This window comes from Cyprinodon tularosa, unplaced genomic scaffold (genome assembly GCF_016077235.1).
Source record: "Cyprinodon tularosa strain WSP-4 unplaced genomic scaffold, ASM1607723v1 ctg8, whole genome shotgun sequence".
In the NCBI taxonomy this organism is placed as follows: Eukaryota; Metazoa; Chordata; class Actinopteri; order Cyprinodontiformes; family Cyprinodontidae; genus Cyprinodon; species Cyprinodon tularosa.
Genome location: NW_024039562.1, coordinates 3,944,512 through 3,950,527, shown reverse-complemented (window position 1 = coordinate 3,950,527; position 6,016 = coordinate 3,944,512). Strand labels below are relative to the sequence as shown.

The 6,016-nt window shown below is 37.6% G+C and overlaps 1 non-coding gene across 1 annotated transcript; it reads right to left on the bottom strand.

Annotated features, from left to right (window-relative positions):
• Positions 1 to 1,315: 1,315 nt before the first annotated feature.
• Positions 1,316 to 1,388, bottom strand: trnak-cuu. Its single transcript has one exon. It is a non-coding gene; the product is annotated as a tRNA-Lys (tRNA).
• Positions 1,389 to 6,016: the final 4,628 nt, after the last annotated feature.

Here is a 6,016-nt window from a genome sequence, read left to right as displayed (position 1 = left end):
TGAAGTAGAGTTGCTGAAGGTCATCTAGTGTTTTAATAAAACACAAGTCCAATAAAGTAAAGGAGGAGGACATTTCTCTACATTTTTGGCTGCAGTGTGATCACATTAACAGAAAGGCGTTTTAGAAGACTTTTTTTGAACATAACTGTCATTAAACAGGGCAGATATTCACCGCAAAGTATGATTATGGTTACACTTATTGAAAACCCCTACATTAGTCTGATTGGTACATGTGACCAAGCATGCAGCCATCGTCTAAGGGCCATTCATTTAGTCGTTAAGGGTTATAAGGGGTGAGAGATGGCTCACCAATCAGTCATAGGTACACAGGATAAACCCCCATACACTCTTTTCCTACGGTAGTTCAAATTGAGACCTATTTTCAATGATGCATGTTTTTTAGAGATAACAAAAAATAAAAAATAAAATAACCACTGGACTTTCTTTTCCAAGTTTGAAGGTTTTTTTTCAATTCAAAATGTCTGGAGTAGCATTGAGTTCCAAGCTTGATAGAGTAGCCCAACAAAGCCTGTTGTTATGGCTTGGATAAGATGCTAATTTAATCAAAAACAGGTCCAGCTCTCTGTAATGGGGAGTCATTGGGGTCGTTGTTAGCCTGCAATAAAAGGCACAATGTTTTTGACCACCTGCATGGCAATGAGGATTGTGAGGATGATAGCGAGAATGAATAGACTCTAATCCACTCTTTTTAGACATAACCACAGAAAATAAACATAGGAGTGTTGGCCTAGTGGGTTAGAGCAGAGCGCTTGTGCTCTGACAAGGTTGCATGTACCCCGTTCACTTCCCACAGCCTGCACTCTGGGTCCGTGAGCAAGACCCTTCACCCCACACTCCCTTTTACATTTCTCTAGTGTGAGATAAATAAAGTTCTATTATTATTAACCCAAGACCACGCTGCAGTGCAATAGTTCTAATAACTGTTTCAATTATAACATTCGTTTTAATATAGAAATATCAGCCTACTAAAGATTATGTCCATGTACTGTGAAGTATATGCTTTCCATTAAGTTGTTCTTTTTCTAATTTACCTTCTAGGGCATTTTTTGCTGCCTTTAATGCATGTTTAACTGTTTTACCCTGTGGAAAGAAGCTTGAATCATTCCCTCAGCATTCCCTCTACTAGAGTTTGAATCTTTGATCTGTGTTGTGAATTGCATTCTACACTGAATTGAAATTAATGTGTGTTGTAAAAAATTTTTGTTGTGTATTTAGAGCTATGAAAGTCAAGATACGAAGGCAATCATGAACAACAAAATCATGTATTGCACCTAAACATGATTAAAAAAGAATGCGCCCAACGTGGGGCTCGAACCCACGACCCTGAGATTAAGAGTCTCATGCTCTACCGACTGAGCTAGCCGGGCTACAGTGCTGCAAGAAGCCATCACCAAAATGTAGCCAAAGGAGCACTGTGTAACGACTGTCCTCTAGTGCCCTCTAGTGTTCGAAGCGCCATCATCCAATAGATGTTGCAGGGCAATTTTGTTTGTGTAGCACAATTCATTACATGGACAATTCACAGTGCTTTACATTAGTTGGATAATAAAATAGAAGGACAATAAAGCAAATAGAAATTAAAAAATGTGTAAAACAAGTCAACCAGTTGGATCATAATCTTAAACTACTAATAACTTATTTAATAGCTACACTTCAATAGTCAAAGGCAGCTTTAAACTAAGTCAATGTTTTTAACTTAACTCAGACTTTCGGCACTTTTCCAGTCTTCTGGGAGTTTGTTCCAGATCAGTGGAGCATAGAAACGAAATGCTGCTTCTCCATGTTTGCTTCTAGTTCTGGGTGAACAAAGGCTTGAACTAGAAGACCTGAGTGGTCTGGGGTGTTGATATACTGACAACAAATCTTCTATGTACTGAGGTGCAGATCCATTCAGTGATTTATAGACCAACAGAAAGATTTTAAAGTCTATTCTCTGAGCTACATGGAGCCAGTGGAAGGACTTCAGAACCGGGCTGATGTGTTCTACTTTCTTAGTTCTAGTGAGAACACGGGTAGCAGCGTTTTGAATCAGCTGCAGCTGTCTGAAGGCAAACCTGTGAAGACACTGTTGCAGGATTTAATTCTGTTATAGCAGTGGGCAAACATGGTCTTTGCTAACCGGTTTTAATGTTCACATACTTTTTTAGAGCTGCCACCTTTTCACCACATCTTGGAGTGAGATTTGGAAATAGTTTGGACAGACAACCCTTCTCAGGGTTAGAATGAAAGACTCTGAGAGGATTTACCTGAAACAACGTGGCTTACATATTAAGTGATCTGTATTTATGTGGAAAAAAATTCAAACAATATACATTACTTTCTATTCTATTCTGGTGATTTTCAGAGAATGAAAGTAAAGAAGTTCAGGTCCTACTAAAATACTTGCATCTTAAATATACTGTAAAGTAAGAATTTCACAACTTTGTTTATTAATTATTATATGCAGTTCAAATAAAATAAACAAAGGGGAACGAGTAAGCTATTACTGGATTACTGGCACTGACACAGGAACCAGTGCAATCGAATCTGATGCAAACTACACTGTGTGAATATTTGGTTGTAGGCTAAGGATAAAAATCTTAACTCATTATCTTATTAGATTTTTTACAATTTAACAAAATAGCTAAACTATTGTGAACAATTGTGAACAATTGTGGATTCTATAAAAACTTACCATGACATAGGACAGCACTTCTCTGGATGCTTAATTATGAAAAATGTGATAGAAATTACATTTTTAAACATAGTCAATGGACCAAAATAAGGATAAATGAAGTTAGATGAGTTAAATAGAATGAGAACATCCCTCTGGTTTCTCTTCTAACAGTCCTAGCTGAGTTGTTTTTCACATCCTCTCTGTGTTTTATGCGGTACTCTTTTCTTGAGAGGCTGATCTTTTGAAAAATAAAATGCAATGTTTCTTTTTTCTATTTTATGGACCTCTTATGGGTTTGCAAGGCATATGTGAAATCTAAGAATTAAGATATTTGTGTTGGTTTAATAAGTCCTAAATTCCAAAGGGAGATTCTTAAACTAAACTGAGAAATAAGTATTTAACTTGTGAGCAAACATGGGGAAAAAAATTGGACTAAATCAGTTGGAAAGAGAAAACAAACCATTTGATGTCAATTTGATGTGATCCTGCACTCTACCTTGATCATTTAAGCTAGCTGCTGGAAATTATATGAACATTTACTCAAGTATGAGATTGTTTAAAATCTTCACTACATTACAAAGTGAATTATCGTAGTCCAGATAAGATAAGATAAAGATAATATAAAAATTTTATGACAAACCTGTAATAACTCCTCAAAAATCCCAGTCATTTTTCCATATCTGGCGCAGGCCCTTGCGACTGCTGCTCTCAGCACAGCCAGTAGGTGGGCTGCTGCTAAAACACGGACTGGGAAAGAACCTGGATGTGACCCTGGTATGCCCAAGTGTTTTAGCGCTAAGGTTGTGTTGAAAACATGGGCTCTTTTCGAAATCCTGGGCTGCATCCTCCAAGGACGCGGTCTACTAGACTGGATCCTTCGAAGTCCGTGAAAATAAGGAAACCGGAAGTGTTTTGGCTGTGAATTCGAACAGGTCTACCCTTCGGCGGGTTTTACCGCCGTATGCTCTGTTGCTTAGCAACCGTGAAAGTTGACACACAAAGCAGGAAAAGAATGAAAACGGAAGTTTCCAAAACTGTTTGTTTATTTATTTATTTTTTATTGTAAAGTGAACAAAGACTACACTCACAAAAATCCAGAGTGGAATAAAGGTTCCAACCACCGGGAGCAGGAACAGATAAAAGCAAATCCAATGATAGAAACCTTAGTCAGTTAAATAACATGCTGCTGTCATTTTGCACATCTCTCATGTTGCTGCTATTTTTAAATATGCATTACTGTAAAAATGTCCATAGCTGCATATTGGTTATTTGTTCTCCATTTTTATATTGTTAAAACACTTTACAGAATTGTATTTTTTATATTTTAACTCTTCCCTATTATGTTATTCTTATACATTTTTCTAAGGTCCACATTTGTGTGACCATTTTCAATAATCTTTCTGCTGCTGTAAATTTCCCCATTGTGGGACAATAAAGAGATTTTCTATTCTATTCTATAAAATTGGTAGAAATATATAAGTAAATCTAAACAAGGTATGTATAAAAAATATATCTGCAAAATCTCTAATATTCAACAACAAAAAATACTTAGTTAAGCATATTGTGCAAAACAGCAATAAAAAAATTAAAATCCTTTCAGATTTATAGTCCCCACACTGCAGAATAGAATATGTCGTTAAATTACAGCCAAACCCATTTACACATTCACAGATAAAAACCTTTAGATAAATCAAACATTACCGCCACATATCGGACTTAATAACCATTAAAACAACTATTTTCATTCATTTCAGACGGAACTATTCACAGACTGGATTATATTAAACTGAACTTCCAATTTTCACCACTGTTAGGTGCCAAGTAACCTTTCCTCTGATCACCGAGCAAATCACGGCTTGCTTGGTCTCGCAATGAATCCTGGGTAAACCAAGGATACAGAGGATACATTGGACCCGTCCTTCAAATCGGGCAAAAAGAAGGACGCATTTTAAGGCTGCATGACGAGGACTCTTGAAAACCGACCAGACCTTGGCGCCACGCTATGGCGTAATCGTCCTTAGAATCTGGCCTTCTAAGGACGCGTCCAAGAATTTTGAACAGAGAAATGGACTGGATGAGAACCTGGATGTGACCGTGGTATGCCTCGTGAGTTAGCGCTAAAGTTGTGTTGAAAACGTGGACTGGATGAGAACCTGGATTTGACCCTGGTATGCCCTCGTGTGGTAACGCTAATGTTGTGTTGAAAACACGGATTGGATGAGAACCTGGATGTGACCCTGGTATGCCCTCGTGTGTTAGCGCTAAGGCTGTGTTGAAAACACGGACTGGATAAGAACCTGGATGTGACCCTGGTATGCCCTTGTGTGTTAGCGCTAAGGTTGTTTTGAAAACACGGACTGGATAAGAACCTGGATGTGACCCTGGTATGCCCTCGTGTGTTAGTGCTAAGGTTGTTTTGAAAACACGGACTGGATGAGAACCTGGATGTGACCCTGGTATGCCCTTGTGTGTTAGCGCTAACATTGTGTTGAAAAGAGCATGTTACTTTTATATATAGATAAGTGGAATGGAGTTTAGTTTTAATGTCCGTCATTTTATAGTGTAAAAAATTGGAGATGTGGAGTGAGAGTGCGTAACAATACAGTAGCAACTTTGGACACCGGTGATTTTATGAATAATATATATCTTTGTATTGCTTAAACATATATGACTTTTAAAGATGCCTCTGAGTTATTAACGGACGTACCTTTCAGAGGACAGTGATGCAATGCAGACCTAGCTGCAACTTCCGGTCACTGGAAAAAAACAAAGAAACTGAATGAGTTTAAAAAACAAACCATTGGACTTTGTTTCCAAGTTTGAAGACGTTTTGCCTCCCATCCAGGAACCTTTTTCAATTCAGAATGTCATTAATAGCGTTGGGTTCGAGGCTTTACACAGTAGCCCAACAAGTCCTTGTTTTTGTTTAGAAAACATGCAAATTGAAACAGGTCCACCCCTTGGAATAGGGTACATTTGGCTTATTTTGTTAGCCTGCAAAGCCCCATACCTCTCTATGTCTCTGAAAGGGGTGCCGTTCAAGGGAAATGTTGGCCTGGCTGAATAGGGAAGGGATCAACTAAATTCCTGAATTGTAGGTTTTTGAAAGCTAAAATCCACCCCCTCTGTTTAAGGTATATAGTAAATAAGTACAGTATAAAGCCTTGAACTTAATGCTATTCCTGAAAAACTGAAGAAGCTAAATAAATATTAAGTTTGATTTAGTATTCTAAGAAAGGGTTCATTCACAACAAAGGTTATCGGGGAAAAAAAATTAAAATGCCACTTTGGTCAAAATGATACAAATAAAAAGTGAAGTACATACATTCAGGTTGATCT